We start from the raw sequence: 17780 nt of genomic DNA, 5'->3' as shown, positions 1-17780 counted from the left end.
CGAAAGCACAGCAGCCGGAACGTGTCGAGCAGGTTCATGTCAAAGTCTGACTTGACAAACGTTATTTCAATCCTTGGAAAATTTGGGAACAATTTTTTCCCTCCTCTGGTTTGGATCTGCTGCTCTCTCCCTTGGGAAAAAGGCCTTTTTTGCTTTTCAGCCACAATTCAGCGTAAGAACAGCCAGAAGCTGCTTTCTTTCTTTCTTTTTTTTTTTTTTCTATAAATCACAGAGAGAATAAAACCAAAGAGGGAAGAAAAGCCTTAAATCAGCATTGGTGGTTTGGCTACTACACTTCAGTTCTCTCCTTTTATCTTTTAACGAGTCAAATATATAGCAAAGAAATGCTTAATACATGCGTAAACATATTGCTGAATCAGAATTAAAACAGCACTTAGATTCTTTACTGAGAAAGTTGCTTTTATACCTCAGTTATACTATCCAGTTAAACAGTGCACATAAGTGAAATACAGCTTTTTCCAGCATTTTGGATGTTGATACTTCTGTAGGAAAGAATGCATTCCTTATCTCTAACAGGATACATTTTTCATCAGAAAGACAGACACTGTTGGCCTGAGTGGTAAAGAACAGGCAGTCACATTTTCAGAAACGACACCGACAGTCAATGGGACATAGGTTCCCAAGAGTCAGATTGCCAAAGGCAGTTTGGCAACCACCTACTATCCTAAATACTCTTAAAACTCTAGTCTGAAGACAGTCTAGACAAAAAAAAAAAAAAAAAAAAAGCCTTGACATTATAGCCTTGTCTGTAACACCAGATTTTCTCAATGCAGTAAAAATGACAAACTTTCCTAGGAAGAATAATTTTGCTGGCAGAGCATTTCTGAGTTCAGTAAGTAAAACAAGCTAAACAAGAAAACAAACTGTGTTGATTTAATCACACACCTATAATGGGATTCTGATGACACAGAAATGCCATCAAAGAAATCTTTTCTTTAACTAGCATTTCCTTATTAGCATAAGCTTCTAATGCAGGCCTGGCCTTAGGGACTTGGGGGAGAAACTGAAGCTGCAAGTCACTTTATGCTGTAGAAATCTGTAGCCATTGTGCTTTGCAGATGCAGCAGCCAGTGCCCCCTGCTACACAAAACAAAACCACTTGCTCTGTTTTCTTTTAAAGAGGGAACTGTTTGCTTGATTTTAATTTTTTCCTTACAATAGAGAACAACCCTAAAGAGTTTTGCAGACAGCTTTTCAAAATAAACACACAAGGTCATACTCATGCGGGGAGGGAAAGAACAAGCTCTGCTTCACAGAGGCAGGAAATTACGGCTTGTGGGAGCAGGAAGTCCCAGCACCGTGAGTGGCAATTCCCAGGGAGCGCGGGCAGCCAACGGCCCCGAGCCCCGGGCTGGACGAGCGCGTCCGGAGCAGGGAGCAGCTATTCTGTATTTTCTGAATCAGTTCAGCATTGTGCCCTGTCACAGCAGCAGCTTTAAAGCCAAACTTTGCGGTTCATTTCTGAAAAGCATTTTCTTCAGAACAAAACAAAGACTTACATTTGAAGTTACTTACCCACAGGTTTATGTTTTAAAAATCCTCACAGGAATAATAATAGCGTAGGATATGACCCACTGAGGTATAAATACTTAAGTGGACCGTAATCCCATATTATTTTATATTTTTTCCATGAGATGAAATCCTACATTAATTTCTATAGCTAATGACTAAAAGGTTAGCCAAGAACAGAAAAAGCAGCCTCCATTTAGATAAATGCTCATCTGAGTTTCAACACTGGTCAAACAGGAAGTTTGCAAATTAGGCCTACAGGAGTAATTATAAGAGGTTTACCTTAGTGTTGAAACACCCTTCCTTGCATTTTGTCCTTGAAGGGCCGATGCTTGCATGCAATCAAGTTGGATTAACTGAAAAATTGCAATCCCGCTGGCTGAAGATACCGCCCTGATTGGTTTATCACCTACAGTGAGGCGGCTGGAGGTATCCTGTCTGCCGCGCATCGCAATGAATTGGGAACGCATACAGCACCAGTCACTGTCTTAGCTGAGGGAGACACTGCTCTGCTACGGCTACAGCCGGCCCACGCGCGAGGGTCCCACTGCTCTTTGCGCTAGCGCTCAGCTGCCCAAGCTGTCTTGGGGGAGCCCCGTAGTCTGTAGGACTCCCAAAAGCGAAGGTGAGGGGGCTCTTGCTCTCCACTTGGATGTGCTCTGGCGGGCAAGGAATTTGACTTTGGTGCCGAAGCAATGATCAGCATGCTGTGCTCCCAGTAAGGCGGGATTTCTGTGTCTTGGACCTGCTACATGTGTTAGAGAGTAAAATAGTCATTCCCAACTACAGCAAAAAGGGGAAGGAGAGCCTTCTTGTATATAAGCTACTGCAGCTGTATTAAAACCAGTGATTGATTTACTGCAGCTAAGGATTTGCCCCCAAACTAACCAAATGTCATCCTGTCCAGCTCACGTTTGTTTTGCTTCAGCCTCCTGCTTTTCTCCCTTGTTCTGACATTGACCTGGCAATGAATCCGCAGCCCTGCTCAGGGGGACTTGCCCGCAGTACCTTTAGAAAGAAACCGGTCATTGCCAGCAGGACAGAAAACATCTAGGAGCAAAGGACAGGCCAGGGCAGAGAGAGGTAAAACATGTTTCCTGCCTTATTTTGAACAACGGAGGATTCTGCAATGCACTGAGCTGAAAGACAGCAAATGCCAGGAAAGGCTAGAGGCATCACTTTGGCCTGCTGACGTTGGTAAGAACTTTACTATTGACCCTATTACTACTGCATGGTTAAAGCACAGGGAGTGGTTATGCAATATTAGGTATTTCATGGCTGAACTAGTGGTTTAATTAGCAGTGATCGTGTCAGCAGTAGCAAAGATGCTACATTTTTCTTGTTTCATCAATTAAAAAAAAATCACTACTTCCCAAACTGTTGAATTCTATTAGGATGAACACCTATTAAGAGCCTATACATAATTTTAGAAAAGGAGGAAAAAGCCATTTTCCTTACCATTTTCTCCACATAACCTTGATACAATGTGATAAACAATTCAGTTGTGCTGCTGTTGTTACTAAATTCTGCAAGCTGTTTTTTGTAGTACCTAGCGTGGATGCTGCTTTTCTAAGAGGGAAAAATCCAGGCATAAATTTTCAAGCACTATCATCGCTCATCAGCTTTCATGTGACAACAAAGAGCTCTTTCCTAGACAGAAAGGCTCATGACTCCCCTCAGAGAATGGCACAGGCTTTGGCTCATTTCCACAGAAATAGAAACAGAAAAGTCATTGGCAAGGCCAAGTGGGTAAGGAGGGCTCCACATTACAAAAAGCTGAGTAATCCTGTGAGATGTCGAGTACCTTCCGCTCCCTCTGATTTCAGTAGGGGCTGAGGGCATGAGGCCCTGCACAGAAAGGCTTTAACATCCTGCAGGATCACGCTGTTACTGCTGAATTCTTCTCTGTTGCAATCCGTCAGGGAACGGCTGTGCCAAAGTGGAAAAAATCCCAGAAAGTTGTTGAAACATTCTTACTATTAAAGACCTAATGTTTCCACTGCAAACGCATATAACTCCCAATGAGATTTCTGGTGTCTTTTAAGGTCAGCTTTTACAGCATTACAAAACAGCAGGCTTTCTACTATACTCTACTTACAGACTTTGGGAACATTTTTAAAGTAAGAAGAGAAAAAAATCGGAACACGCTTGTGATTGACGCTATTGTTTGCCCATAAGCATACACAACGTTAATTTATTCCCCATTCTGCCACTTCTCAATGCTGATTTGACTCCCATTTTCTTATGTACTTCACTTCTGACTTTGCCTCAGTTTGATCTAGGGATTGGGGCTACTTTGAAGAATCTTTCTGTGCCTTCATTTGAAGTCCCTGACAAGAGGGACTGCAATGACTTCAAATGAGACTCAACAGATATTTGTACAGCACGCTGCTGTCGCTGCCTGTTAATATAAATATTCTGTTCCTGTTGTTTGAACTGGCAATCCCAAAATGAAGATTTACAGAGCGATGCCACAGCAACCACTGACATCTTCCTTCATCTACAAGATACCCACTGAGGTGGGGGGAGGGATTTCAGACAGTAGAATTAGCCCTGATGTCTCTTTTTGAGCTACAATGCTTCGTTTTCCCCATAATAGTATATAATATCCCTCTTGAGAAACAAACCCTTTTATAAAGAGAATGCAGTATTGATATCAAATGGAGGAGGATTCTCCCCTTTTTTGTCACTCTAGAAACACTCTCCAGATGAACAGATTTTAGTATCTCTCTTTAGTGAACAGCGATCATGTATTAAATGACATTCCATGCAAGTGAGGACTCATTACCGTGAAGCTGTTGTTTCTTGCCCAGGCAGTTAATTGAAGGCTGTAAAATTTCCATTGTTTAAACCTGGAGTGTCTCCCACGGGTATGCCTGGACGAGACAAATCCTGACCCCCTATCAGCTGGATTGGCACAAGGGTTTCCAAACACGTACAGGATGGAGAAGCAACCCAAGACTCTCTGCTGGCATTGCAGATTCTCTCCAGGGAGATTTTAAGCCTCCCCCAGAGGTTTTAAGCCCATCTGTGGAAGTAAAGGCACTAAGACATGAAGTCACTTGCCTTGAGGCATGCAACAATTTAGTTGCAGAGCTGGAAATAAAACTGAGGAACATGAGCATGCTGGACCATGCTATAATCAGCAGATACTGTTGCTTCCAAGTTCTAATTAAAGAGCTGTCATTACACAAAAAGCATTTGTAGTTTGCAGTAAAAACTGATAAAGCTCAATAGTCTGGAGTACTAGAGTGGAGGCATATGTTTTTTTAACTCTCCCAAAAATGATAACATGGGTTGTCATTGTTGTTTTTACCTTTATGCTCTTCAGTCCGCCGCAGCCCCTGTTGCTAGCTGATCCCGATGGAGTTCTCTTTCCATTCTGACAAACCCAGGATCCTGCCAGTCCAAATTAAGTAATCTTAAAAATATATATTCTACTCCACAATTTCCTACCTGATGCTGTTTGTGTGAAAGAAACAGTGCATTATGTCATTCTCGTGAAATAGATACAACAGCCAGTGGGAAAAATAACGAGTCTGGGAAAGAACAGAAGCATTTGATGTGATGCAGTTATAATTAACACAGCTGGCAATGTTTAAACGCCTGAAAATAGGTGCTAATCCAAATAAAAATTAACCAGTTTGATGTCTTGGGCATGCAAGTGCACACACAGGCACACATGAACGCACACACTCTCCCTGCAAAGAGAGACCCAGCTTCCAGCTAAAGCTGCGTCTAGCACCACTCCAGCTTGGCACTGGACCCAGCTCCGGTATGAAAAGCGTGATTGCTCCAGCGCCGGCGCAGCTGCCGGCTGAGCCAGCACCTCTCCGCGAGGCGGGCAGGCGCTCCACACCGGCAGCCCCGGCGCCTGCCGCGGGCCGCGTCACGAGGCTGCGGGCCCGGTGCTGCCACGTGCGCCGGCCGCGCCGCGCCGCGTGGGAGGGTGCACTCGGCATTGCTCAACGCAACGCCTGCGGCTGAGCGAGGAGCAGCGGCCGCGGTCTCGCTAGAGCGCTGCCCGGCCCCGCTCCCCCAGAAAGGCAGCAAGGGTAACGCAGGCCATTAGGAAAGAAGAAAGAATGGCAAACGCACTTCACGCTTCCCACAAAAATAGAAACACCTCAAACATTTTCCCTGTGACCCAACACGGGGAATTGATTGCCTGGGTTTCTCACCTGGCAGACCCACCGCGCTACGAACACCGGGGGTTTGTAGTCACAGCCGGGAGCACCAGCACGCTTCATCTGCAGCCCCAGACCAGACGAGGCAGTGGGAACTGCGCCTTGCCCCAAGAGACCCAAGGCTGACGCGTCCCATAGCTTCCACTACCAGTTTTGCTAAGCAAAAGCTATAGTACCAAAACGAGGCCTTCAACTGAGCTTGTTCTCAGAGGTTTTTGCCGCTGTTCCTCGGAACGCCGTGAGGTCACCGAGGTATCACCTTAATGCCACCAGCCCTCTGCCATAGCCACCGAGCACGGCCCGGGCTCCAGCCCAAGCGGCCGACGGGAGCACGCCCTTCTCAACGTCCGTCAGTGTACTGCCAGTTTGGGCCCCAGTGGAGAGCCTCAGGAACCTGGTTCTTCACTTCTGTCTCTCTTAATCTCTTAAAATGAATGCTTATAGCTGCTTCTGTGCGTTCCCTACGCAACCAAGTGTGGAGGGCAGATGCGCAGGCGCTGGATCCCTGCAGCAGCAGTGGGTTTCTGGGAGGTCAGAGGTTATGGCACTTCTGGTGCCTGATGAACCTTCAAGACCAAACATTTTAAACCGCCAAAACCAGTTAGCCCACAAAGCCACGTGAGATAAGCAGAGATGCTAGGCAAGCGAACACCACCACGTGAAACACAGACTCAAAGGGACGGACCCCTGGAATTAGCTAGGGAAAAGGCCTGGCTGCTCCGAGAAGGCGAGAGGGCGCAAGCAAAGCTCGCTAGGCAAGCGTAGGGGCAGGGACGCGTGGGCAGAGACACAGGGCCGCGCGCCCGCAGAGAGGGAGCGCCGGGCCTGGCTGGAGGCCCTGCCCCGGGGCAACGTCTCTGCCTGCCCCATGCGGGGAGAGGCAAGGAGGAGACAGCGCGAGGGCAACGCAGCGCTGGCCAACACCCACGGCCTCGCGCTTGCTCTCCGGGAGGGCACCGTCGCGGCGGGGCCGGACGTGGCTCGCGGTGCCCTCCTGTGCCCTGCCGCTCCCTCTGGGAGCGCAGGATGAGGGGGAGCCAGAGCAGCTCCCGGTCCCACGGGGGACAGGCAGTGCAGAAGCTCAACAGAGAAGTGACAGCCCAAATTTAGCACTGGCAGCCTTAATAGTCTTGAAAAGCCAGTGCTTCAAGAGGCTGCTGCTCCCCTCCTCGCTGCACGCGGGCCGACAAGGAGGAAACGCGCTGCGCGGGACCCTGGTGAGGCTGCCCACCCTGCCACGGGAGGTTTCCACCAGGGACAATCACGTCCATTATAACTTGCAACTAAACAAATTCTCTTGGCAAGGAGCGTGGGACAGAAGCGATACCAGCCCAAACCCCTTGGCTCACATCCTCAGCGTGAAGCTGCAGGGCCCTCACTTGGTGCTGCCCCAGGTGGGCTGCGACGAGCCTCGAGCCCTTCCCAGCACTCCCCTCCCTGCCGCCCTGGAGGAAGCTCCCTCCCTGTCCGACGGGGAACGGGAACGCACTGTGCCTTCGCTCTTGAGCAGAGGCTGGAGACAAGAGATCGAGCCTTGCCCTTCCAGGTGCTGAACAGGCAGTACTACAGAGAAGCTATCAAACATTTTGCTCATAATTCACTCGTTCTTGCATTCTGGTTCATAGCCAAAGCCCCATCTACAGCAGGAGCCTGCCGCCAATGGACAACACAGCACCTCGGCAAATTCCCAGGTTGAGGCACAAAAAGACACAATTTTCAGCAGTTGAGCTTATCTGGATTTCTGCCAACACGTGTCCAACCCTCCTGGCAATACCCAAATAGGGGTGAATGGACAAGGCCTATGTAACATGAAATACAAAGCAGGGAAGTCAGAAAACTTGACTGGCTGGGAACCCTTCTGCAACCTTTTCAAACTGAGTCACCACCACAGGGTCATTGTCTTACTTTAATGGTATAAAAAGTTGGAAAACGCAAACGAGCAGTGCCACATTCTGCAGGAAAGTGACACCGTAACTCCCTTTGTAACTGCTGATCTGCCGGTTACAGGGAGAAGCCCAATGCCAACAGGATTTCTTTCCTGTCAGACCTGTTTCACTTCAGCTCAGTGAACGTACTCACTAGAGCGAAAAAGCAAGTAGTGGGAGTGAAACCTGCCTGCACCATTTCTGCTCCCCACGGATGCCCAGGTGGCTGGAGAGAAGCAAGATGTTAACACTGCACCAGTCTCTGTTCCTGCTCCCAATCTCTGGAACAACTCCTGTAACTGCTCCTGCTTGTGATTTTAAAAATCATTTCCTTCTTCCTGCTTCTCTAAGCACTGCGCTTTGATTGCTCCACCAGTGCCAGCTGGCCCACAGATTCAACTCCCCCAGCGTGGCAAGTCTGATGCAATGCCGCTGATGGGGTTTGAAAGGAAGCGATAGCGAGGTTTGAACTTTAAGCTGGAGTAATGAGTCTCCGCTGTCTCGTGACACAGTAACCCTCACCATGTGGCAGGGCTTACGGGAGGCCACAGGCAGCACATGGAGAGCCCGGGAGAAGGGCACAGCTGCGGCTTCACGCTCCCAGCAGTTGTTTAGACACAAACACTTCCCCGGGGGGTCGTTCAGGAGACTTGTTGTGGGCATTATCCTGTATTCGCACAGTGCCCCAGGGCATGGAGCAGGGATAAAAGTGGGAGAGAGAGAGGGATGGAAATTCCTGGCTTTTCATTATCATTCCGAAGACAAAAGGCACAGAAGGAAACAGCCTGAATGGGAGGCATGTGTCCCACGCCGGTGAGCAGAGCCCACCAAACACCATATGACAGCAGAAAGCAAGAGAGGGGAAACCGGCCTGGGAGAAAACGGAAGGCTCAAGCTGTGCAAGTTCATCTACCCAAACAAAGGCAACAGTGACAGACCCATCGCCAAAGCCCCGGTTCAACCCAGAAGCCAGCCTGGAATACAGAACTGGGAGGAAGCAATCGCACACAGAGGGAAGTGAACACGCCATGGGGCTCTGCTCACCCAGCCCCAAATCCCCCTCCCCCCCCCCCCCCACACCTACACAAGTGTAAAACAGGAAGGAATGGGGTCGCCTCTGCCATCACAGAGGGGAAACCAAACTAAGCAGGGGAACAGGAAGCCACAAAGGCTGAATTGCTAATCTAATACACACCGCCAGCCCATCTGCCCCCATCATGTCACCGGGCGCCTCTTGAGTAGCACCAGCCTAGTGGGAGGGTCTCTCTCTCTCCAGGCCAGTGTCAAAATCACTTGGTCTCCTGCCTGCTGGGTGCGATCAGTGCTTGGGTGGGAAAAGGTTAAAGCACAGAGAGCACTGCAGGCATGCACAGCCTGTGGCTTGCAGGATGCACGGCCTATGGTCGGCCTTCGCCTTGCTGAAACTCCTCCTCCCGTTTTGTCCTTACCCAGGGAGAGGTGCAGGGCCAGGGGGCTGCTGCTGTGTGCTTCCTAGCTGCACTCTGCTCGTTGCGTTTTCTTTGTGCGCTGACAACCTGTAAGATAATTCAAAGTCTTTTTATTTAGTAAACAGGGATACCAATATTCTTTCCCTGTAGAATGCTGTTAGAAAACCTCTAGATTTACAATCTAGAGAAAGGTAATATCTTGGCTGCAGAGAAGCCAGTCTCTGTCTTCTACTTCTTTTATTTAATTAAGCTTAACAAAGGCCATGTCAGAAACAGATTTTAACTGTGATTCAAGCACACGTCAGCGCTACAGAGGTGCAGCACAGGCATGCAGGCACTGCGATGGCATTTGGGTCAAAATGAGCAAACCCCATGTCACTGCATGCACAGTTACTCACAGCTCAATTCCTTTCACCTCTGCCTTATTTGAGATTTTATTATTTGCACTTTTGAAGCCCAATAAAAGATATTTTAGAAGGATTTCTCCAAAAGCAAAAGCGTAGACTGGGCTAGAGGCTCAGCTGGTATTTCAGTGGAGCTCCACCAATGCTTACCTCATGGAAAAAGAGCAAGAGAAAGAGAGAAAGAGGAAATACCTTGAAACAACATAACCAGACTTATCTCTGAGGTTCTCTGTGATCAAGGTGCTGTGCTAAGAACAAGGGGCCTGGCGTATCAAAGTCTCTACGAAACAAAGGGACTCTCAAGAGCAAAGAAAAACCAGGTTCAGTTGGGATCCTCAGCAAAAAAATAGCAGATGAGATAAAGGATTGTGTAATTGTTCTTTAGACAGCAAAGGCAAATCAGGGCAGCTTTCAGGGGCAGGTGAAAAAATCCAATGCTGCTGCGGTATGTTACAGGTGAGGGCACAAGGTCTTTGCCCTCTGGAGCACTGGCTCACATTACTTTGTTCTGTTCGCAGAAGCACGAGGGAAGACAGTCGGCAGTACAGCACATTCTGGGGAAAGCAGGAAGGTACTTGTTCCTACACCTTGCAATGTACAGGCCGTTAATTGCATCATTATGAGCAACAGAGTTTAAATATGCTTTTATTTCCAATTAGATCAAGCATACCAACTACGTTAGCTATATTTGGTTTGAAATCATCTTTGATCTGCAACTTTCCACATTTTTTCTCAAAAATTACCATACTCAAAATCGACCATAAATGTTTATAGGATCATGCTGCAGCCTCTGGCTTTCTCAGACTCTGACACTGATGATCTCAGCTGTGACACTGTGTCACCAGGAAGGGGACACAAACTCTTGCATTTGTGTTATACGCAAGACTAGCATTCTCCATGCATGCCTGCAAACAAACCAAAGCCACCTGTAGGCAAGTTCATGGTTGGCAAAGGGAATTATGAATTTGATTGTAGCAGCACTAAATGAGCTGTTTGCCTAATCAGATGAGGGGGTCACACAAGTTACCAAAAGATCGAAAAAGGGAAGTTACTGGCCTATGCAATAACCAAAGTTCTTCAAGATATGTTGTTGATATGCGTTTCCATCCTGATGGGGGTGAAAAACATGCATTATATTCAGGTTGGCAAACTCTGTCCTCTAGCAATACCCTACTATGAGCAGGGTGGGACACAGGCAGGCCCAGTCCTACCACTCCTGCATTTCCAAGCAGAGCTGGCTCATGGCAGGGGAGGAACACAGTCCCTCTAACAACCTGCACGCCTTTTGTGAGGCCAAAAGCAGAACGTACACACATTCAGCACTCCAAAAAGACTCACACACACCCAAAAAATGACCTGTTCTTCTGCCCACTCAGAAATGAAAAGATCAAGCATGAAATCCTGACTTAAGTAAAATGAACAGGACTTTGTCATCCGTTTCAGCAGGCACAGCTTTTCACCCCAAGAGTCTGTTCCACTGTTAAGCAAAGAGATAAGCTGCCAACAGAAACATTCTGGCCTAGGAAATCTGGAGAGGTTTGCTGGCTGATTGCAGAAGCAGCAAACACACAGCTCACCCCAGTGCAGATATAACTTGCATGCATCCTGCTTTCAGAAAAGCTGAGGACTCTCTGTTGTTTATTGTGCAATAGGAAGACACTAATAACCATGCCTGACAATGTTTAAGAATGGAGATAAAATTCTCTATTATCATGGATTATCAGTTTGTCAAAGGGGATGCTGGCAGACAGCAGCTTTACTGGGATGAGGTTTGCATTTCAATGAGCAATCTGCAGAGAGCTTCAGACTCCTCCATGCATCAGATCTAGGCAGAAGCAAATCTGTGCTGAAGCCTCCTTCCAAGATGCCCCTGCAGCACTCTGAGAAGTCTAACTCCAGCCAGGTCACGGTCAAGGCTGTCAGAGCTAGGAATTACAGCCCGCCTTGACTGTAAAAGATGCTGTGGTGTGGAATGAGTAATCAGGGGTTTAGGAAAACGTGCCGAAAACTACCATATTTCCTGCCATTTATAAAATGCCACAACTGCACAAACCAGAAGGACTGGCGCAGTGCTTAAACCTCAGAGCTCACTCAAAACCAAGGCCCTCAGATACTGCCAGGAAGAAAATGGTTAAAGAATTAAATCGAGCTGCCTTGGAAGGATTTTCAGGGGCCTTGGTGGGAGCTGGAGCCAACCTTAAGTGCCCAGATAAAGACAGAGCAAGCAAACACGTTGGCAAGCAGCGTACCCCCACTCTGCACAGAGGGCTGGAGCGAAGCCTTGCTGCAGACATGCTACCATGTGTCTACCCCTCCGTGGCTATTACAGAGGAACCTAGAGTGGCCATTGAGTCTTTCTCGACCTCTCCCCATCCCCGTTCTTTTCTGCAATAAGATTTGAGGAAAACTCCCCATCTGGTTTGTTTCCACTGTGTCTTTGATACTGCCTGGCACATTGTGTTTTCTCCTTCTCCTGGACAGCTAACTGGTGAAGCCCTGTCCCTGGCTTCCTGGGGGACTCTGTAGGGGCAGGCACCCACACCAGTGGATCTCCACATGTGACAGAGGCCGCTGGAACTTCACAGCTCTTTTACGTGGGAGCAGATCTGAAGAGGGAGGGAAGAGGAGGACTGAAGTGAAGGTAACTTGGCTGTAAAATGATAAAAGCTAGTAAAAAGATAGCAAGACAGTACTCCCAGAACTAATTCGGGGCACCGAGTAGCTCTGTAACTGATACAGTCTCTCTGATCTCATCAGCCTGGCTTCACACCACACTTCTGAACACAGCTCCTGCCAAAGAGCAACCTGCTCTGAGTTAATGCCCTGGTCCACCAGCACAGCTCGTGGTGGGCGGCAGCACACAGCCTTGGGCAGACTACAAGGGAACAAAAACAGAGAGCCTTACGCTGTTTGCCAGAAGCCTAACCAAGGGCTCTTGTTTCAGAAGCGATTTCCTTGCTTTTCACTAGTCCGATACTATACCTAGGAGGGGAAAATTGTGTAAGGATGCTTTTCAAGAGACAGCAGTACCAGGTACAAAACTTCGCGCAGTATAGGACTTAAAACCAGCTGCTCTCTGCTCAGCATGAAAAAGAGAGATCCTATGATCAGCCTCCTCTATGAAAGTGTTTTGCCTTGGGTTCTCTTTCCACTGGTAGCTGCTGGTCTGTCAGTAGCCACCCCAACCCAGAGGCGGTAACAGTATTAAAGAACAAGGGTGAGTTCTTTTTCTTGGGCTTCCAGCTCGCAGGTTATATCCTTCCACATTTTCAAGTTTCCTTCTGCAAGCACAAGGGCTAGACACATCCCTCCTCCCCCATCTCCCTTTAAGTAAATACTTACGTTCCCCTGAAATACTGTGAATCAAGCAGCTGCCCCTTTGCAAAAACTATCAAGCATCTCGAGACTCACAATGAAGTCTCAAGAGCCTGTGCATTTGGCTGAGGAGGCTCTAGGAGACAAAAGGCAAGCCACGTCACTACTTTGGGCCTTATTTCTACCATTTATGAGACCTACACAAGAGACATTGCCAGCTGTATAAATTTTCATGGCCCCAAGGAGCTCAATGCAGCAGCCTGCTCATAGCAGAATCAAGCTCGTCTTGTATACATCACTAACCCTCTGCCATGCTTTAAAACAGACCTGAAAATGCCAGCAGCCACACTGATACAGTCACAAGACAAAACACAGGCTGCTCTTCATTTGCTCCCCCAGATTCAGCCACGAGGCGTGTGCAGCTACACATGCAGGGAGCATCTGCTGTGTGCATGGAGTACCATCAGCATGTGCACATGCACAAATACAGCCTCCTCCTGCGCTCACACACTCACTATCTACAGTCTTGCACTGTAAACACAAGCTGCTGTTCAAGTGTGATGCTTGGCTGAGCTCCCTTCCACCACTACTTCACTCAAGTATTTCAGAAACAAGCAGACTGCAAGGCTAAAAACAACCAGCAATTATTTCTCCTGCTGTAGAACTGCTCCTGCAAGTTTAATACCAGACATCTGCACAATGCTCTTCCCCGTAGGGCCCCAAGCGCTATAAAGACATACACGTGTAGAGGGAAGCATCATTATTCCCACTTCTCAGGTGAGGGAATCAATGTTTTGCCTAAACTGCATTTCCTGGAGAGGTAGCAAATGGTAGCAGAAAGCCAGGAGCCTTGTTAGAGTCATCACAGACTGGAGAACAGGTCCACTTTGGTACAGACCTAACTGCATACTTGAAGACTGTTCACTCCCTCTTTATTTTTTTGTAATTTAGGCTAGATAACTCTTATTTCCTCCAGTTGTTCTGTACAGTCTGTACAGAATATAGGATTTTTACTGCTATTACTTTTGCTGCTCTCCTCTAGGATCTGTATGAATCAGCCACCTCATTCTTGAACTGCAATGTGCAAAACCCAGACCCAGTATTTCAGCTGTAGCCTTACCACTGCTGAACAGAGCAGGAGAATCACTTGTCTGGGTCTTACAGGATACACTTCTGTTTATCTGTACCAGTATGACAGTTGTCCCTGTTGTACCACATGTGCCCTGGCTGTCTATATAATATGATTGTACAGTTTCAGTGTGACTAGACAAGGCAAAAACCATAGGGAACTTGGGGAAGGCAAGTGCTTTGCTGAGATACTCCATGATTATATCACCCTTTCTCTCAGCTGGCCCTTCACTATCTGTTTTGACATGGCAGGGGAAGCGGAGGTTTGAGAAGCATTTCTCTTTGCAAGCCCCACTGATTCCCAAAAACATCCTTGGAGAGCATAGCCCAGAGCACAGTTGCCTTCACCAAACAAAAGCCTGCGATGGCTGTAGCTGCAATCTGTGCTTTGACTCACCAGGGGCTGTATGCATTCGATGCACAAAACCTTAATATACAGAGAACGCAGTGTAAGCTGAAACAGCTGCCAACCTCTCTCTCTCTCCATTTCCATTTTCTCCACAAAAAAATACATTTTGCAGTTTGAATTTTGCTGCCGGGGGTAGAGGAGGTCCACTGGTGGCTCTGGGCACCAAGCTGTTGGCTTTCCCTTGCCTCAGCTGAGCAGCCCTGGAGCAAAGGGTCAAGGTGTAGACTGCCATTCTCCACCTCCCTTCCCTCCCCACACTCTGGGATTGCTCTCCTCAGTTAACTCTGATCATTAGCACTGGCTCGACACCACTGGTATACTGCCAGTCTTCACAGATGGTCACGGAGCTGAGTTTTCAATATGGGAAAAAGTTGAAACAACAAACCCTGCTGAGGCTGATTCAGCTCGTGAGCCTGGATCCCATTAACCAAGTCATTTTTTCCAGTTTTTCAGCACAGAGCTGCGTGGCCAGCTACAGCTTCAAGGGCAGTGGCTCACTCGCCTGAATCACCTCTCGTTAGCAGCCAGCAGACAGTGGGGGTGAGCAAGGACACGGAGAAGCAACGGGAAGAAAAGCCTCCTCCCCGAGGCAGCGGAGCGCTGTGGAGAAAGGGAAGTCTGCAGGAGAGGAAACATCTGCGAACCCTGGAAACGGGCATCTGGGCAAAGATGTGCTTGATTCCACACTCGCCGAGGCAGTTAGGCATGGGCAGGAAGATGAGTGAACGAGAGGCTGAAGTGTCTAGGATGCGAGCATTTATGGCTTTTGTTACGTTACCGGCATGTGCTGGAAAAGCAACTATTGCAACCAATACAGAGACAAAAGACACCCAAGCGAGGCAAGAGCAACACAAAGTGGAATCCAAATGAGGAAAAAAGGCCTTTCCCTCCATGTTTAGTTGCACAGCGTCATGTTGTACCTGGGGTGTCAGGGCCGAGCCCTCTTCCCACAGGCGGCAAGGGTGCACATTTTTCCTGATAGCACGATGAGGAAAGCCCGATCATCTGAACTCAGAGTTGCTTTGGCCCTCAATCCAACTTACTCCAAACTGGACCAAAGTTAACTCCTTTTACATTAGGGATAAGAAGATGCCTTGTGACAAGGTCTTTCAGACAATTTTATACTGAAGCCACAAGGGCAATCCAGAGTTTCATCCATCAACAGTCCACTCAAGAGCATGAAACTGCATTTTGACGGACTGGTTCTCGCTGATGGAGACCTGCCCAATGCAAAAAGTAGAGGAGGGAGTTCTTACTGTCCCGAGCCTGCAACTCCCAAAATCACACAGGCAACGTGCGTGGTACGGAAGGCAAAGGAGACAGCCTTGACACTTTGTGGGTTAAGAATAGTAGCACAGCTCACAAGGAATTGAAAGGAGGCAAATACAAGCCTTGCACCTTCTCTTACACACAGATCATTGCAATCCAGAGCCAAGGGAGAGAGAGTAAATCCTCCTTTGCCTTCTTTGTATCATTCCTTGGGCTTACTCACACTCTCTTGCAGCAGACTTGGCACAAATCTTGTCCCTTTGAGACATTTTAACTCAGGGTATCAAAAAACTCTCAAAACATAGTAAAACCTACAGGTGGTAGAAAAGCTCTTGTCCCTTTGAGACATTTTAACTCAGGGTATCAAAAAACTCTCAAAACATAGTAAAACCTACAGATGGTAGAAAAGCTCTGGAACTATTTCTCTCCTTGACTACTGTGTTTTTTTTTTGGTTTTTTGTTTTTGTTTTTGTTTTTTGCTTTTACAGAGTGATGTAATCTCCTGAGAGGATGTGGTCTGTGCCATTCCTCATGTCATCCACAGAAGATATCAGACTGAAACATTTATCAGGAGAGGAGAGTCCCAAGCAGACTTTCAAAGATTTTTTTTTAGGGGGCCAGATGTCCTCAGGGACTCTCAAAGGTCTGATAGTAAACTAGGAAGGAAATTTCCAATCAAACAGATAGGTGATAGGCACTGAATTTAGCTGCATCTTTAAGTGACTATCTGCCTTTGAAAATGTGTCCTTTAGTCATTTAGCTCTAGCCACAGCTGCTTTTAATTTAGGTTTGGAAGTTCTAACTCAAGAAACAGCCCAGAGATACTAGTGACATATATACTTTTTCCAACATAAGACACAATGAATTCTGTTTTTTTAGTAACAAGAGGATAAACATTAACTGGCTAGCCATTTTGTAATTCCCAAACAAAGTCTAGAGATATGGGAGTTTGCTTAACAGAATGGTTCCAGAGGAGTTTGCCATGGCCTAGGACATACTTTCAAGTAAGAGTCACAACCCGAAACTGCTAACCGAGTTGCACTGGAATCACATGAAGATGATGATGCTAAAATTACCAAACTGTTTGAGGAGTTGACCTCTCGAGCAGGCTGATGAATGTTATCCACTGTGCAAACACCTATTTGCTGGAAAAAGGAGTTACTTGACTTATCAAACCTAATCTGTTATAGACTACAGAACTGATACAGAGACACAGACACACATGGAATTCTGTGTTGTGATATGGTGTGAAATATGGACTATGCAGCTTGGGATGACCCTTGGGGATGTCACCAGCTACTAATGTTCAGAGAAGACCAAAACTTACTGCTTACTTTCATGGGGTTTGGACTCTACACGCAGAGGTTTCTGCTGTTTTTTTCTATTTTCTTCTACATTTAACAGTTTATCAGAAGAAGAAATTTGTTCTAAACAGTATGAAGCAAATGAGCACCTGTGTAACAAATGCAACAAGCATTTTTGTGCTGTTTACAGCACCCATAATCAGGCAGAGTTTCTCTAAAAGCATTAACTGTCAATAACCTGATTCTGCACTCACATACACACACTTACGTGTTATTGCCTTCCCTGGCAACCGTGTTGGTATCTGTGCCACAGGAAAAAGAGCCTTAGCTCCTCAATAAATACTGTATTTGACTGTGGTGGGTTTTTTTGCCAAATTACAGTGTTTTGAATTTGGATGAATGAGTATCACATTACAGGATACTGTCTAATCTAGATAATCTAAAGCCAAAGCAGCATTAAACTTGCACAGAATCCATGTAAACACTCTTACTCATGTCTCTTGGGTTAGGGAATGTGGCACTTCCACTTGAGTCTGAGGCTGGACCAAATAGATTGACATACCAAAGAGACAGTATCGGAAACTCTAATTTAAAATGAAGACATCATGAAATCAGCTCTGCATAAAAATGAGATCATATTCCATTCTTGAGGGGGCTGCTGCATTATAATTACTGAGTAAAACAAGTATGATATTTACCAATATTACTGAGAGACATTACATTGATTTAGCACTTCTACCATAAACCAGAGGGCTTACAGGGGATTATAATAAGGCTACAAAACATTATAATGGAATGAAACTTGGCAAGCCATGTAAGACCCAGGATTTTGTACTTACTTAAAAGAAACTTAAAACTTGG

The 17780-nt window shown here is 46.9% G+C and overlaps 1 protein-coding gene across 1 annotated transcript in view; it reads right to left on the bottom strand.

The window, feature by feature from the left end:
- Positions 1-4974, bottom strand: part of MAPK6 (mitogen-activated protein kinase 6) — a 50486-nt gene extending 45512 nt beyond the window's left edge. Inside the window, exon 1 of the mRNA XM_064517373.1 lies at positions 4847-4974. The gene's annotated coding sequence lies outside the window, so the exon portion shown is untranslated. The remainder of the gene's footprint in view (positions 1-4846) is intronic.
- Between the last annotated feature and the right edge of the window lie 12806 nt (positions 4975-17780).

Source organism: Dromaius novaehollandiae, chromosome 10 (assembly GCF_036370855.1).
Source record: "Dromaius novaehollandiae isolate bDroNov1 chromosome 10, bDroNov1.hap1, whole genome shotgun sequence".
NCBI lineage: Eukaryota > Metazoa > Chordata > Aves > Casuariiformes > Dromaiidae > Dromaius > Dromaius novaehollandiae.
Note: the sequence above shows the minus strand (reverse complement) of the source record. Positions and strands in the feature narration are given on the sequence as shown.